The sequence below is a fragment of the Arachis hypogaea genome, chromosome 18 (genome assembly GCF_003086295.3).
Source record: "Arachis hypogaea cultivar Tifrunner chromosome 18, arahy.Tifrunner.gnm2.J5K5, whole genome shotgun sequence".
NCBI lineage: Eukaryota > Viridiplantae > Streptophyta > Magnoliopsida > Fabales > Fabaceae > Arachis > Arachis hypogaea.
In genome coordinates this window covers 42,369,492-42,384,242 of record NC_092053.1, presented here as the reverse complement: position 1 = coordinate 42,384,242, position 14,751 = coordinate 42,369,492, and positions in this window count along the sequence as shown.

Here is a 14,751-nt window from a genome sequence, read left to right as displayed (position 1 = left end):
TGTCATTGGATACTTCTGCAGGTGGATCCATTCACCTAAAGAAAATGCTTGTAGAAGTTCAAGAACTCATTGACATGGTTGCTAATAACTAGTTCATGTACACTTCTGAGAGGAATCCTGTGAATAATGGGACGCCTATGAAGAAGGGAGTTCTTGAAATTGATACTCTGAATGCCATATTGGCTCAGAACAAAATATTGACTCAGCAAGTCAATATGATTTCTCAGAGTCTGAATGGAATGCAAGCTGCATCCAATAGTATTCAAGAGGCATCTTCTGAAGAAGAAGCTTATGATCCTAAGAACCCTGCAATAGCAGAGGTGAATTACTTAGGTGAACCTTATGGAAACTCCTATAATCCATCATGGAGAAATCATCCAAATCTCTCATGGAAGGATCAACAAAAGCCTCAACAAGGCTTTAATAATGGTGGAAGATACAGGTTTAACAATAGTAAACCTTTTCCATCATCCACTCAGCAACTGACAGAGAACTCTGAACAAAATACTTCTAATCTAGCAAACTTAGTCTCTGATCTATCTAAGGCCACTGTGAGTTTCATGAATGAAACAAGATCCTCCATTAGAAATTTGGAAGCACAAGTGGGCCAGCTGAGTAAAAGGATCACTGAAATTCCTCCTAGTACTCTCCCAAGCAATACAGAAGAAAATCCAAAAGGAGAGTGCAAGGCCATTGAATTAATCACCATGGCCGAACCTGTGAAGGAAGGAGAGGATGTGTATCCCAAGGAGGAAGACCTCCTGGGACGTCCAGTGATCAATAAGGAGTTTCCCTCTGAGGAACCAAAAGAATCTGAGGCTCAACTAGAGACCATAGAGATTCCATTAAACCTCCTTATGCCATTCATGAGCTCTGATGAGTATTCCTCTTCTGAAGAGAATGAAGATGTCACTGAGGAGCAAGTCACCAAGTACCTTGGTGCAATCATGAAGCTGAATGCCAAATTATTTGGCATTGAAACTTGGGAGGATGAACCTCCCTTGTTCACCAATGAACTAAATGATCTGGATCAACTGACATTGCCTCAGAAGAAACAGGATCCTGGAAAGTTCTTAATACCTTGTACCATAGGCACCATGATCTTTAAGGCTCTGTGTGACCTTGGTTCAGGAATAAACCTCATGTCCCTCTCTGTAATAGAGAAACTGGGAATCTTTGGGGTGCAAGCCACTAAAATCTCATTAGAGATGGCAGACAATTCAAGAAAACAGGCTTATGGACAAGTAGAGGACGTGTTAGTAAAGGTTGAAGGCCTTTACATCCCTGCTGATTTCATAGTCCTAGATACTGGGAAGGATGAGGATGAATTCATCATCCTTGGAAGACCCTTCCTAGCCACAGCAAGAGCTGTGATTGATGTGGACAGAGGAGAATTGATCCTTCAAATAAATGAGGACAACCTTGTGTTTACAACTCAAGGATCTCTCTTTGCATCCATGGAGAGGAAGCATAAAGAGCTTCTCTCAAAGCAGAGTCAAACAAATCCCCCACAGTCAAACTCTAAGTTTCGTGTTGGGAGGCCACAACCAAACTCTAAGTTTGGTGTCAAACCCCCATATCCAAACTCTAAGTTTGGTGTTGGGAGGTCTCAACAAAGCTCTGCACATCTGTGAGGCTCCATGAGAGCCCACTGTCAAGCTATTGACATTAAAGAAGCGCTTGTTGGGAGGCAACCCAATGTTTATTTATCTAATTTTCATTGTTTTTCATGTTTTATCAGGTTCATGATCATGTGGAGTCACAAAATAAATATAAAAAAATTGAAAATGGAATAAAAAAAACAGCAGAAGAAAAAACACACCCTGGAGGAAGACCTTACTGGCGTTTAAACGCCAGTAAGAATCATGTTTTGGGCGTTCAACACCAGAACAGAGCATGGTTCTGGCGCTGAACGCCAGAAATGGGCAGCATCTGGGCGTTTGAACGCCAGAAATGCACCCTGGAGAAGAGCTGGCGCTGAACGCCCAGAATAAGCATGGTTCTGGCGTTCAACGCCAGAAATGGGCCACAAATTGGCGTTCAACGCCCAGAACAAGCACCAATCTAGCGCTGAACACCCAGAGTTGTGTGCAAGGGCATTTTGCATGTCTAATTTGGTGCAAGGTTGTAAATCCTTGAACACCTCAGGATCTGTGGACCCCACAGGATCCCCACCTACCTCCACTCACTTCTTCTCACCCCTCTTTCACACAATCCCATAAACTCTCTTCCCCATCACCACTTCACCACTCACATCCATCCACTCTTCCCTATAAACCTACTTCATAAACTCCACCTACCTTCAAAATTCAAAATCAATTTCCTACCCAAAACCCACCCTTATGGCCGAACCTTACCCCCCTCCCTTCCCTATATATAGCCCTCCATTCTTCCTCATTGTCACACAACACAACCCTCTCTTCCCCTTCTTGGCCGAAACAAATCTCTCTCTCCCTCTCCTCCACTTCTTCTTCTTCTTCTATTCTTTCTTCTCTTGCTCGAGGGCGAGCAAAATTCTAAGTTTGGTATGGTAAAAGCATAAACTTTTTGTTTTTCCATTACCATTGATGGCACCTAAGACCGGAGAATCCTCTAGAAAAGGGAAAGGGAAGACAAAAGCTTCCACCTCCGAGTCATGGGAGATGGAAAGATTCATCTCCAAAGCTCATCAAGACCACTTCTATGATGTTGTGGCCAAGAAGAAGGTGATCCCCGAGGTCCCTTTCAAACTCAAGAGAAATGAGTATCCAGAGATCCGACATGAAATCCAAAGAAGAGGTTGGGAAGTTCTAACAAACCCCATCCAACAAGTCGACATCCTAATGGTTCAAGATTTCTATGCCAATGCATGGATCACTAAGAACCATGATCAAAGTAAGAACCCGAATCCAAAGAATTATATTACAATGGTTTGGGGGAAATACTTAGATTTTAGTCCGGAGAACGTGAGGCTGGCGTTTAACTTGCCTATGATGCAAGGAGATGAGCGCCCCTACACTAGAAGGGTCAACTTTAATCAAAGGTTGGACCAAGTCCTCATGGACATATGTGTGGAAGGAGCTCAATGGAAGATTGACTCCAAAGGCAAGCCGGTTCAACTAAGAAGACTGGACCTCAAGCCTGTGGCTAGAGGATGGTTGGAGTTCATCCAACACTCCATCATCCCACTAGCAACCGATCTGAAGTTACTGTGGATCAGGCCATCATGATCCATAGCATCATGATTGGAGAGGAAGTAGAAGTTCATGAAGTCATCTCCCTTGAACTCTACAAAATAGCCAAAAAGCCCTCCCCTGGGGCAAGGCTAGCTTTTCCCCATCTTATTTGCCATCTATGTTACTCAGCTGGAGCTTTCATAGAAGGAGACATTCACATTGAGGAAGAGAAGCCCATCACTAAGAAAAAGATGGAGCAAGCAAGAGAGCCCATTCATAGAGCTCAAGAGGCGCAGGAAGCTCATCACCATGAGATCCCGGAGATGCCTCAAATGCATTTCCCTCCACAAAACTATTGGGAGCAAATCAACACCTCCCTAGGAGAATTAAGTTCCAACATGGGACAACTAAGGGTAGAAAATCAAGAGCACTCCATCATCCTTCATGAAATTAGAGAAGATCAAAAAGCAATGAGGGAGGAGCAACAAAGACAAGGAAGAGACATAGAAGAGCTCAAGGACATCATTGGTTCCTCAAGAAGGAAACGCCACCATCACTAAGGTGGACTCATTCCTTGTTCTTACATTCTCTGTTTTTCGTTTTCTCTATGTTAAATTCTTATCCATGTTTGTGTCTTATTACATGATCATTAGTAGTTAGTAACTATGTCTTAAAGTTATGAATGTCCTATGAATCCATCACCTCTCTTAAATGAAAAATGTTTTAATTCAAAAGAACAAGAAGTACATGAGTTTCAAATTTATCCTTGAACTTAGTTTAATTATATTGATGTGGTGACAATGCTTCTTGTTTTCTAAATGAATGCTTGAACAGTGCATATGTCTTTTGAAGTTGTTGTTTAAGAATGTTAAATATGTTGGCTCTTGAAAGAATGATGACAAGGAGACATGTTATTTGATAATCTGAAAAATCATAAAAATGATTCTTGAAGCAAAAAAAAGCAGCAAAGAACAAAGCTTGCAGAAAAAAAAGAGAAAAAAATAGCGAAAAAAAAAATAGAAAGAAAAAGAAAAAGCAAGCAGAAAAAGCCAAAAGCTCTTAAAACCAAGAGGCAAAAGCAAAAAGCCAGTAACCCTTAAAACCAAAAGGCAAGGGTAATAAAAAGGATCCCAAGGCTTTGAGCATCAGTGGATAGGAGGGCCTAAAGGAATAAAATCCTGGCCTAAGCGGCTAAACCAAGCTGTCCCTAACCATGTGCTTGTGGCGTGAAGGTGTCAAGTGAAAACTTGAGACTGAGCGGTTAAAGTCAAGGTCTAAAGCAAAAACAGAGTGTGCTTAAGAACCCTGGAATTGGAGTGCCCAGAATTTGAAGTTTCTTGATGATATTTCCAACCACCATTAGAGATTGGTGATGGTGGGTGATATCCCATAAAATTTTGTTTGACCATAAGATGAGTTGAACTCCATTTGTATTTTGTAAATATCAATGAAATTTGAAATTCATGTCATAGAGAAAGAATTTCTTAGTGAGGCAATAACTCAAACACCTTGGTTTCAATTTAAAACAGAAAACAAAAATAAAGAAAATGCTTAATCTAGACTTCTCACCCACTTAATCATTGTTGATCTAAATCAATCCCCGGCAACGGTGCCAAAAACTTGATGGTGTTTTTGTGGAAAAAGAATTTCCAAACACACAAAACTCACCGGCAAGTGTACCAGGTCGCATCAAGTAGTAAAACTCACTTAGAGTGAGGTCGATCCCACAGGGATTGATGAATCAAGCAACTTTAGTGGGTGATTAGTTTAGTCAAGCTAACATTTGAGCGATAATTGATGCAGCAGAAAGTAAATGACAAGAAAAATTAAAGTGCAGAAAGTAAATTGGACAGTAACTTAAAGAACAAGAAAGTAAAATAGCTGAAACTTAAATTGCAAGAAATGTAAATTGCATTAAATGTAAAGGGAAGTGGGTGTTGGAAATTAAAGAAAGCAATAGATCAAGCAACTGGAAGTTTAAATTGCAGGAAAGTGTAAAAGGAACTGGGTGCTGGGAGCAATGTAAACAGAGAAGTAAAATTTCGGTGAATAAGAACTTAGAGCAATTGCAAGAATTGTAAATTCTAGGAAATATAAATCAAGCTCACAGCAAGCATCAAATGTAAAGTGCAGAATGCAGGAGAAGGAATTGAAGAGGAATGAAACAGAAACTGAAAATGCTTGAAGAACTAAAAAATAGAAAATGACTGATGCTAAATTGCAGCAATTAAAAGAATGTTGAAGATCTCAGGAGTGGAAGAGACTAGAAAACAAGTCTAGATCTCAAGTCCTTCCTTGATCCAACAAGAGAAAAGTTGCAGAGAATTAAAATAAAGATTGCAGAAGAAGTAAAGAGAAGTTGCATATAGAGAATGAAAACAGAATTCCTTCCACTCTTATTCCAGGATTTAAAACAGAAATGAAAATTAAAGAGAGAGTTTTCTAATCCTACTACTCCCTAGTGGAGCTAGCCTCCTCAACGAGATGAAATTGATGCCTTTATATAGGCTTTACAAAGTAAAAAATGAAATTGAAATTGAAATGAAAAACAAATTAAATGAAAATCCTAATTCTAGCTTGTTCTTGTGCCTTTGAGTGATGATGTGGGCTTTGCTTGCATTGAATTTGAGGAGAAATGGGTTTGGTTGGCCTTGATTCAATTTGGAGAAGAATTGAATTAAATTGGATTTTTATTGAATTTTTGGCCTATGTGAAAATTGCTCCCAGGAGGATGCTCAGCTCAAGTGGGGAGCAGAGAATTGGAGCTTATGTTGGAGATCCCTTGTAGCGTGCCTTGGCTGGGAGAAGCACCAGGGGAATGCTCTGCTCAGAAGGGGAGCTGAGCATTGGTGCCTTGTGAGCATGTCTTGTGCGCGCCTTGTCCGTGTCATGATGCGCGCCTTCCTTCCCTGGATCGTGTCAAGCATGCTTGTGTGCACTCATGAGTAGCGCTCTGCTCACCTTGTGAGCTGAGCATTGGCTTCTAAGGGGAGGTCCCAAGTTCAAGCCTTGGTGAAAGCATTTGGGGAGCAATTTTCCTTGATTTTTCATGAAGAGAAGCACGACAATGCTCTCAAAGAGAGCACAACGCTCTCTAAGTGAGCGCTACTTTGCTTTGGAGTGATGCTCCAGCTTCAAACCTTGGTGGAAGCATTGGCTGATTTTTTGCTTGTTTTTTTTGGTCCTTAAAGATACATTTTGTTCGTGCCTCAATTTCATGCCAAATATAGGTTGCCATACATCTTTGGAAAGCTCTAAATGTCAGCTTTCCAACGCAACTGAAAGCATATCAATCGGACATCTGTAGCTCATGTTATAGCCCTTTGAAGGAGGCATGGTCATGCTGTGAGCGCCCAAATTTTAACTTAGCGAAAAATTTTCTTCCAAGTTGAAATTGCATCAGGATGATGCTCCGCTCTTGGAATGAGCGGAGCTTTGTGTTTTGATTGCAATTTTTCCTTTAATTTGGTCATGGGCCACGCTTTTAAAAGCGTGGCCTAAGCTTCCAAAGTGTGCTCCAACTTCAAAGTGTTCCCCAAAGCTCTTTTTTTCTCCTTTTTAGCTTATTTTGTGCTTCTTTGCTTCTTTTTCTTCTTATTTCCTACAAGATTTAGAAAATTAAAAGATCAAAGAAATATACCAATTAAGCACAAAAGCATTCAATATTTAAGCACAAATCATCAATTTCTTGTATGAAAAAGTATAGAAAAACTTGACATGGTGACATGTCATCACAACACCAAACTTAAACCTTGCTTGTCCTCAAGGAAGAAAAGAATCATGCAATAAAGATTGACAATCCAAGGTAAGAAGAATAGCAACTCAATGTTCATGGTTAGCTAGTTTTCTAAGCATGCTACAATCACAAAAGAGATGTAAATGATTGATGCTTCTATCTAGCTCAATTTATGAAATCTTTCTTATATTTCTTCGTTGAAACAAGCTTTTGATTTTCTTATTAGCTTCTCCTTTTGGGTGCTTTGCCCCATGAGTTGATGACAAAGCTACGACTTCTAAATGCTTTGTTTTCAAGTATTACCACTTGATACATAAGCACCACAAGCATTTAATTAGAGGACTTCATTAAACTCATTTTTCTTTTCTTTTCTTGACTCTCTAATCATTGATACTCGGAGCCTTGAGCTTTGAGGGAGTACTTTTGTACTTGAGCCTAGCCTTGACTTCTAAGTGTTTTGTTTTCAAGCATTTTACTTGATACATAAACACCACAAGTACTTAACAAATAAATTGCCATTGGTACTCAGAGCCTTCAGCTTTCTCATTCTTTCCCTTTTTCTTTTCTTGCCTTAATTGTATTTGCTTTTTCAAGGTTTTTATGATTTTCAAAAGATTTCACAAAATGTCCTAGATGAAAACTTCAATTAAATAAAATCCAATGCAATTGAGCAACAATTAATCATACTAGCTATCCAATACTTGTACGCACATGCTAAATTCTTCTTTAATTCCTTGTTTGTTTATGATCATGATACTTTACTACTTTAAGCTTTACAAAACTCAAGTTGGTAGTCATAATGGCATGGCAACATGTTACAAATCATCATTCAAGCTATGCTTATTCATACCACACATGCATACAGAAAATATAAAGATAATCATGCAAAATAAAGTGCTGGAAACAAAGGAGAGGAAAAAAACTTTACAACCTTGCAATCCATCTTCTCTATTGTTGTCATTTTCCTCTTATTCTTCCCTTTCCCTTGCCAAACTCAGAAAGCTTGCTCATCCTTAAGCAACAATTAGAATAATGGCTATGGGGCTAAGATGGATCATGAATGTCTTACATAATGAAATATTAGTAGCACATGTGTTTTAAGCAAGCAAAATTAAAGATAACAATCAAGGCACAAGAGACAGAGAAATTTTGATTGCATAGATAAGAAGGTGTGCACAATACATTGCATAAAAGATAAGTGGCACACCAAACTTAGTGTGACACTTTCACTTGGAATTGATGCAAGTATCTTGTAAGGATTAGAACCAAATTTTGTTGCATAGCAACACCAAACTTAGAATGCAAACACATGTCAATTTATTTGAAATAAAGCTAAACCAAAGAAACTGTTATATGTTAAATACAATCACCAAGCTAAGAATCTGTCATGAATAAAGCTCTCTTGGTAGTGTATTAACAAACACAGTAAATAAAAGAAAGCATTTAAAACAAGGAAATGACTAAAAACAAAGAGAAAACTAAAATTGTCTAACTAAAAGAAAGATAACAGTGCAAAGAACATTATGATTATGCAAACAAGTGGTGTTGCTGAATGATTTGCATAGAAAATAAGTGGCACACCAAACTTAGAATCTTGGTGTGTCACTTTCATTTTTTGATTTGATGCAATCATCCAAAAAGATTGAAAACAATTTGTTGCAAGGCAACACAAACTTAGAATGTAACTATACGCCAATTTATTGAATTTAAACAAAGCAAAGAAAGAAAACAAAACAAGGAAGAGAAACATTACCTACTGTTGGCATGTTGTTCTTCACTTTCTTCCTCTTCTTCCAATTTGTTAAGAGGAATGACCTCAAGGGAGGAGAAGATTCAGCTATTGCCCCCTGTCTTGGTTTCCTCTCAGCAAGCTTTCTTTTGTACATGGCTTGATTGAGCTTGCTTGCTAGTGGTCCAGGGGTTGGATTGCATGTGGTTGACCTCCTCTTGAATGTTGTCCTTGGTATTTTGGTCACAATCCTCTTCTCGATGCTTTTGTTAATTGCCTTCACTTCCTTGAATTCAAGACATGGTTGCTGTGTGATTTTTGGAGTGTTTTCTTCATTAAGAGCCTCTTGAATTGGTGGTTCCATGAGCTCTTCCTTCATGTACTTCTCTGCCCCACTTGAGTGTGAATTTTCTTGAATGACTTCCTCACTTTTTTGTTCCTTCACTCCTTTCTTTGCACTCAACATTTGGCTTAATAGTTCTTTTATAGAGGAGGTTTGTTGTTCTTCCCAATATTTCTTCATTTCCTCTTCATATTTTTCGATCACAGATTCAAGGGAAGTTTGTGAGGGTTGTGAATGTTCATATTCCTTTGTCACCTCAAGTGCAGTGTCATTTTCAACCACCTCATTCTTCATTGAAAGTTCACTTGATGCAGTAGCCTCCTCATCTTGCTCTTCCACTTTATCCTTCGCATCCATCAATTGGTCTTCATTTTCCTTGCTTAGTAGTTCTAAGCGTTTCTCTGTGTCCTCCAATTGCTCATCCGTCTCCTGAGAAAGGATTTCTAGTTCTCTCCGGGATTGTTGCTGTTTCTCCACAATTCTGTTGAACATGGATTCAAGCTTTGAGAGTCTTTGGCTCGTGGAAGTTTGTGTTGAGGCATATTTAGGTGATGAAGAATTTTCAAATGTAGAAGTGGGAGGTGAGGTTGGACACTCTCTCATGTGAGTTGACTGCTCAGAATTTGCAGTTTCTTGGTAATACTCCCAGCCACCATTGGAATAATGACTTGAATCATTTTGTGGTGGAGAGAAATATCCCATATGATTTTCTTTCTCATCTTGTGGTTCTGAAGCATAGCTCCATGAATTGGAGTGCCCAGAATTTGAAGTTTCTTGATGATATTCCCAACCACCATTAGAGATTGGTGATGGTAGGTGATATCCCATAAAATTTTGTTTGACCATAAGATGAGTTGAACTCCATTTGTATTTTGTAAACATCAATGAAATTTGAAATTCATGTCATAGAGAAAGAATTTCTTAGTGAGGCAATAACTCAAACACCTTGGTTTCAATTTAAAACAGAAAACAAAAATAAAGAAAATGCTTGATCTAGACTTCTCACCCACTTAATCATTGTTGATCTAAATCAATCCCTGGCAACGGCGCCAAAAACTTGATGGTGTTTTTGTGGAAAAAGAATTTCCAAACACACAAAACTCACCGGCAAGTGTACCAGGTCGCATCAAGTAGTAAAACTCACTTAGAGTGAGGTCGATCCCACAGGGATTGATGGATCAAGCAACTTTAGTGGGTGATTAGTTTAGTCAAGCTAACATTTGAGCGATAATTGATGCAGCAGAAAGTAAATGACAAGAAAAATTAAAGTGCAGAAAGTAAATTGGACAGTAACTTAAAGAACAAGAAAGTAAAATAGCTGAAACTTAAATTGCAAGAAATGTAAATTGCATTAAATGTAAAGGGGAGTGGGTGCTGGAAATTAAAGAAAGTAATAGATTAAGCAACTGGAAGTTTAAATTGCAGGAAAGTTTAAAAGGAACTGGGTGCTGGGAGCAATGTAAACAGAGAAGCAAAATTTCAGTGAATAAGAACTTAGAGCAATTGCAAGAATTGTAAATTGCAGGAAATATAAATCAAGCTCACAGCAAGCATCAAATGTAAAGTGCAGAATGCAGGAGAAGGAATTGAAGAGCAATGAAACAGAAAGTAAAAATGCTTGAAGAACTAAAAAACAGAAAATGACTGATGCTAAATTGCAGCAATTAAAAGAATGTTGAAGATCTCAGGAGTGGAAGAGACTAGAAAACAAGTTTAGATCTCAAGTCCTTCCTTGATCCAACAAGAGAAAAGTTGCAGAGAATTAAAATAAAGATTGCAGAAGAAGTAAAGAGAAGTTGCATATAGAGAATGAAAACAGAATTCCTTCCACTCTCAATCCAAGATTTAAAATAGAAATGAAAATTAAAGAGAGAGTTTTCTAATCCTACTACTCCCTAGTGGAGCTAGCCTCCTCAATGAGATGGAATTGATGCCTTTATATAGGCTTTACAAAGTAAAAAATGAAAATGAAATTGAAATGAAAAACAAATTAAATGAAAATCCTAATTCTAGCTTGTTCTTGTGCCTTTGAGTGATGATGTGGGCTTTGCTTGCTTTGGATTTGAGGAGAAATGGGTTTGGTTGGCCTTGATTCAATTTGGAGAAGAATTGAATTAAATTGGATTTTTATTGAATTTTTGGCCCATGTGAAAATTGCTCCCAGGAGGATGCTCAGCTCAAGTGGGGAGCAGAGCATTGGAGCTTATGTTGGAGATCCCTTGTAGCGTGCCTTGGCTGGGAGAAGCACCAGGGGAATGCTCTGCTCACAAGGGGAGCTGAGCATTGGTGCCTTGTGAGCATGTCTTGTGTGCGCCTTGTCCGTGTCATGATGCACGCCTTCCTTCCCTGGACCGTGTCAAGCATGTTTGTGTGCACTCATGAGTAGCGTTTTGCTCACCTTGTGAGCTGAGCATTGGCTTCCAAGGGGAGGTCCCAAGTTCAAGCCTTGGTGAAAGCATTTGGGGAGCAATTTTCCTTGATTTTTCATGAAGAGAAGCACGACAATGCTCTCCAAGAGAGCACAGCGCTCTCTAAGTGAGCGCTACTTTGCTTTGGAGTGAGGCTCCAGCTTCGAACATTGGTTGAAGCATTGGCTGATTTTTTGCTTGTTTTTTTTTTTGCCCTTAAAGATGCATTTCGTTCGTGCCTCAATTTCATGCCAAATATAGGTTGCCATATATCTTTGGAAAGCTCTGAATGTCAGCTTTCTAACGCAACTGGAAGCACATCAATCGGACATCTGTAGCTCATGTTATAGTCCTTTGAAGGAGGCATGGTCATGCTGTGAGCGCCCAGATTTTAACTAAGCGAAAAATTTGCTTCCAAGTTGAAATTGCATCAGGATGATGCTCCGCTCTTGGCATGAGCGGAGCTTTGTGTGCTGATTGCAATTTTTCCTTTCATTTGGTCATGGGCCACGCTTTTAAAAGCGTGGCCTAAGCCTCCAAAGTGTACTCCAACTTCAAAGTGTGCCCCAAAGCTCTTTTTTTCTCCTTTTTATCTTATTTTGTGCTTCTTTGCTTCTTTTTCTTCTTATTTCCTACAAGATTTATAAAATTAAAAGATCAAAGAAATATACCAATTAGGCACAAAAGCATTCAATATTTAAGCACAAATCATCAATTTCTTGTATGAAAAATCATAGAAAAACATGACATGGTGACATGTCATCACAAGGGCGATCCTCGCCTTGACTGCATCCCAATCAAATCGCATAAAGCGCATGTCCTCCTCAGCCTTTTTGTAACCATCAGGCTGATCAGACTTGGGTGGGAGCTGCAGAATGTCCTCAATGGCCTCTTCAGTGACCAGTATCTGCTTTCCTCTTAGGTTCACTGCATCTAGGGAAGTTATGAAGTAATTGCAGTAAAATTCCCTTACCCAAGATGCATTGACCTCTGTCAGGTTTCTCTCCAGGAAGAACCAGCCTCTTTGTTTGATTTGATCAGAGGTGTATTACTGGAGTTCTCCTGGGATCTTCAGAGTCCTCTCCAGGTATAGGTTCCTGGAGGTTGCAAACATCGGATACTTCAGCTCACAGTATCGGTTTGCAAACTTCACTGGGTCATTAGCAGGGAGCAGCTGGTCGGCCTTCTCCTATGGGGTGAAGTGTTTCTTCCGCCAGGAGGCATCATGCATGAGATCGATGATAGACATAGATGATTCTCCTCTTTTATGTTTGCCAGTGGTAGCCTTTCCTTTTCCCTTTCTCTGGGAATCTGACATCCTGAAAAACAGAAAACCAGGATATAATAAAAATAGGAAAACAAATAGGTAAATAGTCAAAAGAAACACAAAGTGTCAAAGGAGAATTAGAATGAGGAAAATGAGTTAAGTAAATGTGCATTATGGATTGTATAGGAGTTAAAAGTTCGAAAGGAAGAATTCACAATCCAAAATGTAATAGAAGGCATGTTAAGTAGGAAAAATTATCAGTATGCCATGGTTAGAAGGTTAAAAAAAAGTGAAAAACCAGAAGAGATGTTTTAAAAGGTTAGTTTGGTTAGAATTGAAAAAGAGTCTAGGAAGTTAAAATTAGTGAGTTAGTAAAAGGATTAGGTTAAGGTAAGTGGCATAAGGATAAGTTTTTTAAGTAACAAGCATTCATAATTAGAAGCTACAGGTAACTCATAACCAAACAAGGAAAACAGGTTGATGAAGATTCAGATAGATATAGAAATAACAAAAATTGGAATCAAACATAAAAAAAATGCAATTTATGAACCAGGAGATCAAAGAGAGTAAGAATGCGTGCCCTGGCATTCATGAATTGGTTTGGGGAAATCTAAGGAAAGCACAGTTGAAAATGCCAAAACCAATGAATGGAAATATTTTACAGAAATTTGGGCAGCATTCCGGCTAAAATTGGATTGTCCCGGAAAATAAACAGCAACAGAATAGTTCATATGAATCAAAAATAATGCTGCAATTACATATAAGGAGTATGATCATGAAAAATCAGAGTAAAGAGCAGCATGAAATAAGAAATTACAGCATATGAACAAAACTAACATCACAGCAGCAGCAGGATTGCGAAAACATAAAGCAATAAACACGAATGGCACAATTAAACAGTCCTAAATCCACTAACCACATCCTAGGCTACCTAACAACCTAAAATCCACTACAGCATGCATATCTAACTAGCCTAAATATGAACATAAATAGAAAAATATGAAGTAACTACGAATGGATAGAAGGGTGACGTTTTGCGGAACCTGGAAGGCTAATGAAGGAGATTGGGGCAGAGAGGTGGCTGGGGAATGGTGGTGGTGGCGTCTGGCACAGCAGAGGAGGGTGGCGCGGCAGCGGTGGCTGCTGTTTGAGGGCAGGGAGGGAAAGGTTGGGGTAATGGGGGTAGGGGGATAAGGGAAAGAAGGGGGGCGTGGGTGGCGCTGGGTGGTGACGGCGGCGCGGTGGTGGTGATCGTGGAGGGGGGCAGGGGCGGTGGAGGGAGGAAGAAGAAGGAGGAAGAAGAAGAAAGAAGGGGGGAAAAGGAAGGGGTTTGGGTGGCGGCAGGGTTCTGGGTGGTCGGCAGGGTGGTGGTCGTTCGGTGATGGTGGCTGGGTGGTGGTGGTGTGATTAGAGAAGAAGAGAGGAAGGAGAGGGGTTTGGGGGGGGGCGCGAGTGGTACGGTTTGCGTGACTGGGGGGGTTATAAATTTGAATCCACGCGATCGCGTGGGCACGCGGTCGCGTGGCTGGGGTGAAATGGGGCTGACGCGATCGCGTAGGTCGCGCGATCGCATGGAAGGGGTAAAAAGAGGGAATGACGCGATCGCCTAAGGCATGCGATCGCGTCGCTGGAAATTGTGCTAAACGCACGATTCCAGCGTCGTTTTAGCACAACTCTCTGTCTCCTTTTGGGATTTTGTGCAATCTATGCGACGCGATCGCGTCGCTCACGCTGTCGCGTGGGATTGATGTTGTGCAATTGGCGCGATCGCATGGGGCATGCGATCGCGTGGGCATCTTGTGCAAAACGCACAATGGCCGCATGATTCCAGCCCAACTTTCTGGACGTTGGATCCTTACGCCGATTTCCATATCACGTGGCCGCATGGATGACGCGGTCACGTGGGTAGTGTTTTTCGCAATATGATGCGATCGCATGAGTGATGCGATCGCGTCGCGCACCTTTTTTTTTTAGGTATGCAAATATGCAGTATGCAATGCAAATGAAGAAGATTTAGGTTCAATTAAAAAGGAAATAAAAATAAAAATAAATAACATGAAATAAACTGAAAAAGAAACGACCATACCATGGTGGGTTGTCTCCCACCTAGCAC